We start from the raw sequence: 15,338 nt of genomic DNA on the forward strand, positions 1-15,338 counted from the left end.
CCCTTTCCACATGCACAGCGTAACGCTTCTCTCAGTTAGCCCCTCTCCACTGGAAGTTTAACTGTGCCAGCTACAAGGCAGTGCTTGCTGATGGCTTCTCTTGGGTGATACACGGCTGCAGTAGGTATGATCTGCTTTCTTTTACATGTCTTTCTCATCACTAGATTACTTTTTCTGATTTAAAAATAAAACTGTTGTTACAAGGAACAGCAAGCGGTGCATCCTGTCTCTCTTTGGTATTCTGATTCGTTTGTCTGAAACAGACCTCGATTCCTATTCTCAGAATAGTTTGAAAAGCAAGGTCATATAATATGATTTTCTCATTTAAACAACATTAGGCAGTAATTCTTCAATTCAGACTATCCCACAGTGCTCTGCTCTTATTACATTACAGACATGAGGACTGCACCTGTGAAAAAAAGGGGGAAAAAAAGAAAGAAAGAAAAAAGAATCAAGCCAAAAGAACATTTTACATACATTAACTTCATGGGGGAAAAAAAAAAAAAGTTTATTCTGGGCACCTTCCCTTTTTCAGTCCTTTACAGTATGCTACAGAACGTATGACAAATTTCTTTGCTTGTCATGAATGTCCAGTCTTAAAAGGAGTAATCATTGACAATCAAACACACAATCACTCATATGCCCCAGACAATAGACACAACACATAAACAAGATAGATGAAGACATTTTTGTTTGAGCTTAAATTCAACATCAGAAAATATTTTGCATACATTTTTCCCTTCTCTCCCCAAAATACCTAGTTTCTAAAGTAATATATGATCATGGACATATAATAGCATGTGAGATTATTTTTCCTCTCAGCATTGGAGTAAAGGGAAAAATATAGGTTATTTTCAAGTCCCGATCACCCTATAACTTGGTTAAGAACCTCAAGTACAGTATGGATTCAATACGCAGTTCTTCCCTCTTATTTCTATTTGGCAAAATGGAATATGGGGACAATATCAAGTTTACTGACATTAATATCCATCTAAATAAATGGATCAGGAAGGCTCTGCAGAGGATCAGGCTTCCTGTAAAGTCAATGGAAAGACGTATGAACATTCATTCCATCACAAAATAAGCACCTAAAATAAATATCATTCTTCTTTGATATAGGAGGTCTGTCCATATAGGGGACGCCCTTATCTCCCTTCTGGATATGTCTACTTCAAAACAGTAACTCTGGAAAGAATTTAGATAGCTACTTCAAACTTGACACCCAAAATACACTAAATGAATACAGCTCCAAAGGATAATGCAAACAAACAAATATAAAAGTTGTTGCCAGTCACTTCAATAAAAATAAGTACCAAGACATAAGCATCACAGACTAAGGTAAGGATTCACATTAGAAAGGTACAACTTGTTTTGTTTTGCTTTACCTCCTCTTAACACTACAAACACCACATCTAATTCCAGCCAGAAGCCCTATAAACAGTTCCTAAACCCAAGGAAGAGCCTGACGATCTATATAATAGGATGCAGGAAGCCTCTACTTCTCCTTGTCTAGTCATTTGAGTAGGTACACTCTAATATCACTTGCTAAAGCAGGCTTTGCAGACAAGGCAAGACTTAATTGATGGAAACATTATTATGGGATGATTAAAGATTTATAATTAGTAGCTGGGCCGAGCTTTAAAATACTTCTGTAGTATCTAAATATGGGACCTAATGAGGTGGAAGGATTCACCCCATTCAAGGCACTGAAGTTGGAAAAATATTCCTAGATCCCTTTACTGTTTGTCAGGGAGAGAGAGGCACTTCTAGAGGGAGATTCAGTTCCTCTGATTCACTCCTCTGGGGGTCGTCTCTCTCTACCTGTTTTGACTTGTGATTTTCCAGTTAGTTGCCCACTGACAGGAGAGAGGGTGGGAGGAATTCAAGCTCTATAATGGATATCAGCATTTCAGTCCTTCCAACATTTTCCCATTCATGTGTTTGTTTGTTTAGTTTTGTCCATTTAGTATGTTCTTTCTTTTGTACACATTAGTGGACAGATATATAGCTATTAAATAAAGCATCTGTTATGCGGCTTCCATTATCTGAATGATAACTAGTTTAGGGGAAAGGCTGAGACATTTGTTGTTCAACCCGGAGAAGAGAAGGCTCTGGGGAGACCTTATTGTGGTCTTTCAATACTTAATACTTTCCTGCTCTGGCAGGGGGGTTGGACTAGATGATCTCCAGAGGTCCCTTCCAACCCTATGATTCTATGATTCTATGATTCTATGATTCTATTCTAAGGGGCACCTTGTAAGAAAGATGGGGACAGACTTTTTAGTAGGGCCTGTTGCAATAGGACAAGGGGCGATGGTTTTAAACTAAAAGATGGTAGATTTAGACTACATATTAGGGAGAAATTTTTTACCATGGGGGTGTTGAAACACTGGAACAGGTTTCCCAGAGAGGCGGTAATGTGCCACCACTGGAAACATTGAAGGTCAGATTGGACAGGTCTCTGAGCAACCTGGTCTAGCTGAAGATGTCCCAGTGTGGAATAATTACTAAGTTGGCCAAGAATACGAAAGTACAGCATTGTTCACACATTAAGGAAAGTCATAAAATCAAGAGGCTTCTGAGGTAGAATACAGCCACAGCTGGCACGCAACGAATGCAACATCTGTGATTCCCTGTACAAGGTTCTTTGCGAAACTACACGAGGGATGGAATGGAATGCGATTGTTCCGTGGCCTTCCCTTGTGATGAATAGCAAATATGGGAACAAGATGGTACTACGGAACAGATAAGCTGCCTACTTGCTTACTACAAAACAGATAAGTGGCCCTACTTGCTCCCCTAGCCAACATTTTGTCAAATGTTGATGAAATGCTGTCCTTTGGGCGAACTTTGCTCATTACAATGTACCAAAACACACCTCCATCACAGAGGCTGTCCTCCCCCATGGTGTGACCACTCCTCTTTGAGTACACCAATCATAATAAAAGTATTAATGACTAAAGTCACTCAAACTCCACTTTGAAGATAAAAAAAAAGTATAAAAATAGCCCAAGAGAGGGGGGATATTGGGGAAGACACCATCACGAACAAGTCGGGAGAACTCCATCACTGACTTCCGGGACCGGTCGACGGGCTGAGCCTTTCTTCCATCCCATAGGGACGCCTTTGGGTAAGACTTAGATTATACCGAGTGTTTCCTCGGGGAACTTAGAAATTTCTCTAGAGAATCTCTATCCTACATTTATAGCCAGGCTGTATTGTTTATAACTTTGTCACACGTTTGTATACTTAACAATATCTTTATTTGCACGTGCTTTGCAGACAGTGTATTTATCACCGGCAATCCTGAGAACCTATATATCTGTTGTTTAAATAAACTGCACTGTTTAAGTAGCTAGTCGTTTCAGTTTCTCACTGAACACAACCAAAGACTCGAGAGTGGCCGTGCTAGTTCATGAGCACGACTAGACTGAAGGTGCAGTCCACTATTAGTGTATCCAAATCGTAACAGGTTAATACATATTAAACGCTATTGGACTGATAATGCTGAATTGGGCGTCACTCAGAATTTAAACCTAGCCACACCTGGCCTCCCACCTCCGTGAGGAGTGTTAGAATGCAAGGGGGTTTATCTTCTGCTGAAACTGCTATGCCCCTTTTCACACAACACCCTGCTCCTTGCAGAGGGGTTGTCACCTACCATTTAACTATGCATAATAATGTATTCTTTCTCACAGGAGCTTCTACCATATATTCAAATACTGCTAAAAGATAACTTTAAAAAAGCAGGAGTTTTGAAGTGACCAATTTTTCAGAAACACAAAATAAACAGGAGCTGAACAGGTGCCCCAGATGCACTGCCTATAATTCTGGTACATCAGCCTTTCTATGCTGTGTAGGAGTCTGGTGATGCCCACCACAGTGATTCACCTCCCTTTATACCCTTTCTCCAGGGATAATATACATCACCACTGATGTATATTACATATCCACTCATTCCAGAATCAGAGGAGCTTTATTTTAAACAGGCAGATAAGAACCCATTAAAATGAGTTGTCCCGTTCTTCTCAGACTCAAAGCAAATGGACATGGTTGTTTAACAAACAAACTAAATAAAAAGTTAATCTGCAGGAAGAGGACAGCAGGCAATTTAAAGTTGATGGCAGATGTTCTTAGACCCGCATCACAGCAAAAATTAATTTGAGCTAAGAATAAAGAAAAAAACCCAACAACTTTAAATGAGGTGCTGCTATGACAGTTTTATATTTAAGTAAAAATAAAACATGAAGCTTGGAGTTATATTCTAGTTCTACACTTTTCTAAATAAAGTGGGTTTGCACAGCATGAATAGGAGTTTCATAGTGGACTATTTATTATATGGCCTGACTAATTTGAGGATCTAGTTTAGCCAGTAGCCAAAACAGATCAGTATGATGAAGGCAGATGAATAGGATGGCCTTTACACAGAATCATGGAATGGTTTGGGTTGGAAGGGACCTTAAAGATCATCTAGTTCAATATAAACTTTATATTATATTTGTTAGAATGGCAAAGCAATATCTGTCATTCCTAATAGCTAGGGTGATTTTTTTTACCTGATATTATGAGGTAAAGTTATTTAAACAACCAAGAATTCTTCCAGTAACTTCTATTAATCTATTGTATATTGTTCTGGATTATTTAAAATCACGATAATAAAGTTGTTTGGTTAAACCAATGATGTACATACTAGGCTTAAATTTCAACCAGCTACTCTCATGTTGCCATCCCTCTGTGAAGGAGCCTTTGTTCATTCTGCAGAACAAGTTTAAAAATTAAAATGCAGAGGCTAGGAGAGACAAAAAATGGGAGATAAAAGATGATTCATGAGTTACCTTAGATCAACATAAATTGCTAATAACTCTCTGTCCCCCAGACCTTGGACACTACTATGTCAGAGCACAATACAAATCCCTAGCATTCAAACCAATTGGACTTCTTTATATAATTCAGGAAAATAGAACCTGTTCAGACTTAACCTCAGATGCAATGTCAACATCTGAAGTATTTTTAGTTAACTGTTGTACAGTTGTGAAAAAACCTCCGTAGCTTTACAGTTCCCATATATCCTGAAACTCACTTTCAATGTCATTTATCATTGCATTTGAAGTGAAACAATAGTCACTGACAGGCTTTTACAGACATATTTGGTTTACGAGTAGAGGCCACTTAAAAGAAGTGGAAGACTGTTTTTCTTTGAGCGACTTCTCAGTTGGCAGTATCTGAAGTATCATCTCTTCAGGAAACAAAACCTTCACTGAATATTTTTCTTCGCAGTAGAGTTCAGCAGTTGTATGACTGTTTTTCTAAACCAAAAATGTCAGCAACCTAGCTGTAGTATTTTTCATGCCTATTCATTCAATTAAATCTTCCAGCATTGAGCTTTCATAGCAGGAAAAAGATTTTATATTACTATGACTGATTATTTTAAAAGAATGTATACCTTCTCAGAAGTGAAAGAACTGAGCCTGTAGAAACCCTACATTAAAAAAACCATATGAACCGAAGAGCTCTATTGTAATATCTCCCCAGACTGGTTGCAGGGTGTATACATCTGCCTGAAACACATCAAGTTATTTTAACAGATTCAGAATTGCACAAATCCATCTTCAGGATTGTAATGCAGTCATACACCCTTGAGCTTAAGTGTCTCTCTAGAAATGGGGAATCCAGAGGATGGGAGAAGGAGTCCAAAGTAGGCACAAGTATGTGTGAAAATTTCAATTTGCAGCCATTTAGAAGGGAACCAGATTCCGCATTTACCTCACAGAATCTTTTCTGTATAGGGTTGCCTTAAAATGACAAATTACATAAAAATGTTATTTAATACTTTAAGCTTTACTTCTGTCATGGAAGTTTCAGTTTATAAATTAGGCTTTGAAACACAGACCGATAAATATTATTTTTACGAAAAAATTATGCTTTTCAGAGCAAGAACAGTAGTGCATTCATATGCACAACTGACATCTCATATAAAGATCCACAACCTGAAAAAAAAATTGAAAATAAAGACTATGTTTACTGATAATGGATTCGTTAGGATCTCTATCCTGCTGCCAACAGGCACAGGAAAAAGTTCTTTGGCTACATGTGCTGGCTACTCCTAGTGTTGATGGAAGAACTGAGACATCTTTCAATAGCATCCAAGTGAAAGGAGATCTTTGTTCTGTGTTCTAGTGTGACTGAAAACATACATTTTGAAACTCAAAGGTGTGTGCTGTAGGAAGACTTAGAAGATGTTTGTTAACTGAGGAGGCTCCAACAGGGGAAGTTAGACTAAATGTGTCACTGTTAAATTTATTATGAGTTCCAGAGGCCCAGACACTTTCAGGTTCCAAGAAATCTCAAAGTAATGCAGAATATGAAGGAAAATTATTTTTGCATGTACTTCACAAAAGCAGATTCATTGACTGCATAATTCTGTTTGAATAAAATGTTTAAATTTCAAGTTTAAACTTTACTTACTAGGAACACAAAATATTTCCATGGTATAGCTTGGAAGAGATCAGGAAAAAAAAATATATACGGAAAGCAGTCAGTTATTCTATAAGGCCCTAGGTATACATATTACTTGCATATTATTAGTCTAAATATCAATATAAACAAGAGTTTCCCCTAAATTTCTTTCTTCTTTTATGTTTCATTTAAAAAATCTTAATGGTGTGAGTGATTGAGAAAAAAAGTTGGTTTGAATTTGGCTTCATACCAGTTGTAAGACATTTCATCTCTTAGGGTCCTCACAGGGATGCTCAACTTGCCAAAATGTCAGGTGACAAGACAGGAACATGAGTATAACAGCGTGTGTGAATGGGTCTCCCAAAACTGCCTGAGAGATCATTTCACCCCAGTTTGAACATGGTAGCAAGGATGATGACAAACAGACAGGTTAATCAGTAATTGGAGAATTATCAAAGGACTTTGGAAGCACAGGAAGAGTCAGCTCAAAAAGAAGTATAAGAAATAATGAAAGTTGTAATGGTGAGAAGTGAGACTTTGGAAAGGAAAGATCAGCAACAAGGTTATATCTGGCATGACCCTGCCAGATACAACCTTGTGGCACTGGGTGGCGGCTCTGCATGGACCTGGCACCATGGCCCTCTACAGGCATCCCCAGCAGCAAGAAAAAGTTCAACATTTTGAAAACTGGAGTCCGTGATTACCTTCATCTTGTCTGTCTCTCACAGATAGCTGCATCCTGCATCTGTTCATGGTTTTCACTCCCAGGGTTAGGCAGGCTGTCCTGTAAGAAAACAAGATTGAATTTTCTACATCAAACCCTCCAGCCATAGTAGCAGTAAGAAAAAGTAAATGAAGGCAATTGCCCACTTTGCCTCTAGTTCACAATTTATTTGTTCATCTAATGTAGTATGTAGCACACCCCTGAGATGCAGATGGGAGAGAAGTTGACAAATAGAAGAGTCCTTCTGCTGGTAATTGTTCTACTTTGCATATCTCCCAAGCCAGAGAAATTGCTAAGCTATTTGATGCTGTCTTTTAGTGATGTTTACAATACATTTAGCGATTTAAAATTAGTAGTTTGTAGATATAGTGAGTAAAAAGAAAACATTCTGAAAGAATTAGAGTTGATAACATAATTAACTTGAAGAAACAACATGATAATAACTTTTCCTTGGCATACAATAATGTCAGAAGAGATATTTGCCTTACCTCAATTTTATGAATCATATTTTAATTCATAAAAAAATGCTCTGCTAAAAGATTCTAGGTGACTATGAATGATCACTGCTTTCAGTACATCACACATCCTGGCTTTTTATTGTTGATCAATCCCTTTCTACTACAACCACATACTTCAGGCAAGTGGGCCCAAACTCAGGAGCCCATCTCCCTCTGGGAAAGTATTTAAACATACATAGACATGTAAACTTAATTTCGTTCCTAAGCAAGACTTAAGCATATAAGTCTTAAGTATAAGTATACTTAAGTATAAGTGTTCATGTTTGAAACGTATTTGTCTTCGAAAGCGCCTGTGAACGGTTCCAATTACCCATTGAAAATCAGCTGCTACTTATTGCATAGCTATTAAAGCACATTGGACCATACCCTTCTTCCAGTTATATATTTTAACTGATTCAGACATTTACAACGTTTAGATATAATAAGTGTTCCTGGAACTTTTGCTGGAATCATTACAGGGACTGTAAAGAGGGTAGATTCAGACAAGATATTAGGAAGAAATTTTTCATTATGAGGGTGGTGAGGCAGTGGAACAGGTTGCCCAGAGAAGCTGTCGATACCCCATGCCTGGAAGTGTTCAAAGCCAGGCTGGATGGGGCTTTGAGCAACCTGGTCATGTGGGAGGTGTCCCTGCCCATGGCAGGGGGGTTGGACCTAGGTGATCTCCAAGGTCCCTTCCAACCTAAGCCATTCTATGATTCTATAATTTTGGTTTACCAACACAGCTTAGAAATGCAGGAAATTGTTGCTACAATTTCTTTGCTAAGTTCTCATGAGCATGTGTATACTTAGGAAATAGTCCCTAATTAAACTGAATCAAATAAACTATTGCATGGATGTAGTGGAACGTGTGGAAGTAAAGATGCATAGTTAATGAGGACACCTTGTTAGTGGGTACTTGTTCTGGTTTGGAGTGGAGCAGAGCCAACTTTCTGTTCAGCGAGAGAGGCTCTTGCTCACACTTGTTGCTGTGACAACCCAGGTCAGCTGACTTGGTTCTTTACCCTGTGGAAGTGGTACACCTGTGGACAGGTCAGGTAACCCAAACTGACCGATAGGGTGTTCCATCCCATCTGCCATGCTCAGCATAAAAGCTGAGGGATCAAAGGGGTCAGATTAGCTCTTCTTCAATGGCTTGGCTTCTTTAATGACTTACTTTCTTCAGTGACTGACATCTGAGGAGGACCCTGTGGATCAAAGGGGCTTATAGGAAGGGGGTCTGGCAGCTGAAGAGACAGGGGCCTGGGGCCAGCTGCTGGATAGGCTGAGGGTCTAAGGCCAGCTCCTGGAGGGATCAATTTATGTGTCCACGGTACTACCAAATTGCAAGCTGGACTAGCCAATGAGTCACACCATGAGGCCTGGGATCTAGTTACTGTAGAGGCCATAGGTCTAGGGAGACTGGGAGCAGCTACTGGAGGGGTGCTAGGACAGGGTCAGCCAGTAGAACTTCCCAAATGTAAGTGTGTGTGTGCTCTATTAGTAAGCCTCGAGGCTGATTAGCCTGCAGGTGAGACAAGAACCATAGAATAGTTTGGGTTGGATGGGGCCTTCAAAGGTCATCTAGTTCAACCCCCCTGCAATGAGCGGGGACATCTTCAACTAGATCAGGTTGCTCAGAACCCTGTCCAACTTGACCTTGAATGTTTCCAGGGATGGGGCATCTACCACCTCTCTGGGCAACTTGTGCCCAGAGAGGCACTTGTTTCACCACCCTCATTTTAAATTTTTTTCCTTATATCTAGTCTAAACCTACCCTCTTTTAGTTTAAAACCATTACCCCTTGTCCTATTGAAACAGGCCCTCCTAAAAAGTTTGTCTCCATTTTTCTTACAAGCACCCTTTAAGTATTGAAGGGGTCTCCCTTCAATAAGGGAATAAGGTCTCCCCAGAGCCTTCTCTTCTCCAGACTCAACAGCCCCAACTCTCTCAGCCTGTCTTCATAGGAGAGGTGTTCCAGCTTTCTGATCATCTTCATGGCCCTACTCTGGACCCGCTCCAACAGGTCCATGTGTTTCCTGTGCTGAGGACTCCAGAGACGGATGCAGTACCCCAGGTGGGGTCTCACCAGAGTGGAATAGAGGGACAGAATCATCTCCCTCGACCTGCTGACCATGCTTCTTTTAATGCAGCCCAGAATATGGTTGGTTTTCTGGGCTGTGAGTGCATGTTGTTGGCTCATGTCCAGCTTTTCATCCACCAGTACCCCCAAGTCCTTCTTGGCAGGGCTGCTTCAATCCCTTCATCCTCCAGCCTTTTTTGGTACCAGGGGTTGCCATGACCCAGATGTAGGACCTTATACTTGGCCTTTTTGAACCTCATGAAGTTCACATGTACCCACTTCTTGAACTTGTATCAGGCCATTGGTATAATTCACATCTGTGGGAGTGTTAATTTGTGGGCATGTGGCATCTGCCTGTAAGGGCAGTGTTTTCCTGGCTGTTTTACTTTGCTGTTGGTTGCTTGTGTGTGCATCTATGTAAGAGTGTGTGTGTGTATCAGGAGTACCTGCTTGGCCTCACTAGAGCTTTTGGGGACTGGGCCAGGAAGACTTACCGGAGTCTTTGGCTCTGGTGGACTGGGAATGATGACTCCCTTAGGTTCTGAACTTCACTGGATTTGGCATCCCTTTAGATCATAGTCCTAGAGGACCCTTCTGAATTATGCCTTGCACGCAGAGGGAAGAAACTGCAGGCACCAGGCTTCTATGAAGCCTTACCCTGACTCCTTCAAGGAGACCCCAGCCCCACTGGAGCCCCCACATGGCTCCAGAAACCCAAATCCAAGCACAAAATTTCTGTGGAGAATACCAAAAGCAATCTATATGACACAGAAAGAGAGAGGATAGCCACCAGAGTGCCAAAGCCCCATCTTGTGCAGTAATAGAAAGTTAACTAGGTAAAAACTCTTCCAAAGGAGCCTAGAGCCATCTCACACGCTATGAAGTAGATCCCCAAAAAGCTGTTGGTTCCTGTGAATTTGATCTGGAAGCAGACACAATTCTTTCTTGACCTCCAGCCAGGAGGCTGGATCTGGGGCACTTTAAACAGACACCCAACAGAGTCATTGACGCCACTAAAAGCAGAAATGCTTTTTTTTCCCATGTCTTGTACCTAGCATGGCCATCCTCTGAATCTCTTGAAAAAGGTGAAATGCAGTTCTGATACACAATTGTCCAAGTACAAGGGAAAAAGTCTTTCTTATCTACAAAAGTGCCTGCAGGAAAATCTAAAGCATGGAATCAATTTAGTACTGTACAAATACAGTGCAATATGTTTCCTGGTATGTATCAAAAATTCATGGCCAAGTGTTATTGATACAGAACTTATTTCTTTTTATCTTTCCAGGGTACTGAAAGGGGAAGAAATGGTGACGGAAGGGAAATAATGTTAGTGCTATTTCTTTTGTCAGCTATTTTTTCTCGTTGTGTTTTGATTTTTATTGTATTGTTGTACTGTTTTGTATCTATGTAAGTAATAAGTAGGCTGCCAACAGAATCACTTTTTCTTGGCCTCATTCAAAACACTGGCAAATATATGAAATATCAGAACAAACTCCTTAGTTTTCAGTGAGGAGAAGATTTTCAATTGCATTGACAAAGTTAATTCTTTTACGTTTAAAAATGTCATTCACATCCCAGATCCATGTTGACATTTCCTTTTCCATTTGTTTACGAAAAATTGTTACAAAGAACTGTACAGCTGTTAACTATGAAGGCAACTGCAGAAACCCCAGTGCAAAATTATGAGGCAAAATTTTCCTGTGTTACCTTGCTTGCTCCCAAGGGCCAGCAAGATACTATATATATAGGGATAGTAAATCCATTGAAAGCAAGGGAATCTTGCTTTTAAATTTACTTATAAAGTGATGATTTCTGAGGAAGACATCTGAGAAGGTCTTCCTTAATCAGCCACTTTCTACATTACATATCTTGAATTATTTTCTTAACACCTTAGGGAAAAATCTTTCCTTCTCTTCAGAAACTACAGCAAATCACTCATCCATTGCAAACTGTACAACAGGTGCGTGGGTTTTACTTAACCTTCCTGCTTGCATAGATATTAGACCTTATAGACCTTATAGCGACCTTCCAGTACCTGGAGGGGGCCTACAGGAAGGATGGGGAGGGGCTGTTGGCAAGGGCAGGTAGCCATAGGATGAGGGGCAATGGTTTTAAACTAGAGCAGGGTGGGTTTAGATTAGACATTAGGAAGAAGTTCTTCACCATGAGGGTGGTGAGACACTGGAACAGGTTGTCCAGAGAGGTGGTGGAGGCCCCATCCCTGGAGACATTCAAGGCCAGGCTTGATGAGGCTCTGAGCAACCTGATCTAGTTGAAGACGTCCCTGCTTACTGCAGGGGGGTTGGACTAGATGACCTTTAAAGGTCCCTCCCGACTCAATACATTCTATGATTCTATGATATATATATATACACACACACACTGAATTTTTTACAGAGTAAGTGGTAGAGTGAGCACATAAAATTATACTGATTAACTTACTGTGTTAGGAAAGGAAAAGATATATGAAAACTATTCCAAGGATTAATATTTAGTTTTTAATATAGAAGTACTCAGCTGGCCTCAGTGTGCCAAGTCAATCTTTTCATGAGTCACACTGAGTACCAACACACAGAAGGCATATTCAATAGGAAACTTGATGATGTAAAGATCTGTATCAGGGGAGACTGTCACAATATGATACACAGGAATCCTTGTCTCAGATTAGGCCTTCATCTGCGTAAAGATTCAATCACTAATGGTGAGCGTGACTGTTATGATAGCTCTAAAAAACATATTTTCAGGATCATTATCCCAAAACTCATCATCCCCCAAGTGGTTGATTATCATTGTGTCTGGTTTCAGTGCAGAACAGAATTACATGTATTTATCTCATCTAAATATTGATATTAAGTATATATACTAATGCATGGGTTGATATGAAATACAGAGTTCAGTAACTGAAGATTCTTCACATTTACATTTGAAGTCTCAGTTACTCAAAGCAGCGGGAAGCTTGGTAGTTTACTCCTCACTGAGTCGAGTCAATTGTAACAAATGCTGCTTGTTTACCAACTCAATATATAAACACATAAATGACAGTATGGGATCTAGTCCAGTATCTTGAGCTGCTTCCCCAGAGATATTACTCTAAATTTGCATTATTCTTATTTTTTTTCCACAATCGAGCACCTTGCTGTGTCAGGTCCTGTCTGGAGGACTCCCTGTGCCCATGGGGGTGGTTGGTATCGAATAGCTCTAAAGAGATTTTGCTGCTTTGCTTTTGTGGGTTCACTTTTTGAGTATATGTTATCTTTTACTGTCTATGTTAATTTGTAACAAATAGATGAGCATCTTACCTGTGTGTTCTGTAAAGTATCTACTATGGCTAGCTTTAAGCCTGACACCTGTTAGTTTAATTTGATTCACTTACCGGATAAGTAGGACAGTGAAAAATAACTTCACTTACATTTATTCATATAACTCAAGTTTTTAGACCATTTTTGTGTTTCACTTTTTTGAAGAGTCCTCCTACATGTAGTCATTTCTTATAAAATAGAAACATCTTTGATAATTTTGCCCATCCTTGCAGCCTTTATCCAAACACAGCTACATTATACAAAATTACTACTTTGTTACTATACGAATTTTGACATGCAAATGGAGGAAAGGAGGCAGAACTTCAAATAGAATTCAAGATGCAGGTATGTAATAGATTTATACAGCAGCATAATGATTTTTTATTATTATTATTTTGGTTTGTTCTCTATCCCATTCTTAACAACTTCCAACATCTCATTTGCTTTTCTTCATTGCTGCAGCATATTGAACTGATGCTTTCATAGATTTCTGTCTCCTATTTGTAAGAGCTTTTCTCAAACACTAATACTTGGCTCAGGAAACATCATTATATATATGAATTTTATTTTTTTCATATGTATTTCACTTGTACATAATTTAATTTATATGCCATTTCATTTCCACGTCCCTTAGTATTGTACGGCTTTTATTTTTACAATTATTAACACTCATTCCATGTCTTTATTACTGTTAGTATCATCAACAAACTTTGTCATATAACTCTTTCCAGATCATTTATGAATATAGCCTCTGGCAGAGACTCCTGTGAGTTTTATTTATGATGTCTCTTTATTGTGGAAACTAGACAATAATGCTTTCTTTTGTTTCCCATAGTTTAATAACCTTCTCATACATCTTACCTCTTTTGCTATCACAGCTAAATTTCTTTAAGAGTGTTTGGAGAAGGATCTTACTAAATGCCTTTTGGAAATCCAGAAAAGTGTATCAACTTGATTAGCATTATTTTGATTAGCATTATTTAAGTGTTTCAAGAACTCTAATAGATGATTCTGTTACTAAAGTAATTCTGATTCTACTCTCATATATCATATTTATCCATATATTTGCAAGTTCCTCTTTTAGGGTCAGTTTGCTCACTGGAGATGATAGTTTACTTTGCTACAGTTTTTCAGATTTCAGACAAAGTTCTTTAAAAAATTGCTGCCACTTTAACCACCTTCCAGTCATGAGACAGTTTTAGGAAGACACGATACAGCACAATTCATAAGTCAGTTATTTCTTTTTTCAGTTCCTTCAGAATACTTAAGTTAATTCCAGAGGAAATTTGATACTTATCATCCTATCAACTATTCTTTAACATCTTATACTGACATTTCAGCTTGAGATGATAATCGCATGCAGGAAGCCATTTCCACTTCGTGTTCTTCCACTCTTAACACAGTTACAGGATTTTGCATCTCTACAAAGGTTTGCCCAGGAAAACTATCAAATAAAGTAAAGTAAACCTAAAGAATAGTTGGAGAGGGATTAACCTTGGCTAGCAGCCAGCCGCCCACACAGCTGCTCACTCACTCCCCCTCCTCAACAAGACAGGAGCAGAAAATAAGATGGAAAACTTTGTGGGTTGAGATAAAGACAGGGAGATCACTTACCAATCACTGTCACGGGCAAAACAGACTCAGCTGGTGGGAAGTGAATTTAATTTATTGCCAATTAAAATAGGTTTGGATAGTGAGAAACAAAGGCAAATTAAAACACCACCTTCCCCTTTTCCCAGGCTCAACTTCACTCTTTTATTCCTGACTCTTCTACATCTCTCCTGCCCAGTCGGTGGTGGGGCATGAGGAATGGGAGATTTGGTCAGTCCGTAACAGCTCTTCTCTGCAGCTCCTTCCTCCTCACATTTTTCCCCTGTGCCAGTATGGGGCCTCTCCACAAGCTGCAGTCCTTCAGGATGCACCTGCTCCAGCATAGGATCCTCCATATCTGCTCCACCGTGGTCTTTGGACGGGCTGCAGGGGATTCTCTGCTCCAGCACCTGGAGGACCTCCTCCCCGTTCCTTCTTCTGTGACCCTGATAATTGCAGGGATGTTTCTCACCTTTTTTCCCCTTGCTCTTCACTGTCTGTGCAGTGTTTTCACCCTTTCTTAAATACATTTTCCCAGAGGCACCACCCACTTGGTTGACAGGTTCAACTGTGCCCTGCGGTGGGTCCATTGGAGCTGGTTGGAACCAGCTGGAACCGTCTGTGTCCAGCATGGGGCAGTCCCAACCTCTCCTCAAAGAGCCCGTCCTGCAGCACCTGCTGCTGGTGCC

Source organism: Chroicocephalus ridibundus, chromosome 2 (genome assembly GCF_963924245.1).
Source record: "Chroicocephalus ridibundus chromosome 2, bChrRid1.1, whole genome shotgun sequence".
NCBI lineage: Eukaryota > Metazoa > Chordata > Aves > Charadriiformes > Laridae > Chroicocephalus > Chroicocephalus ridibundus.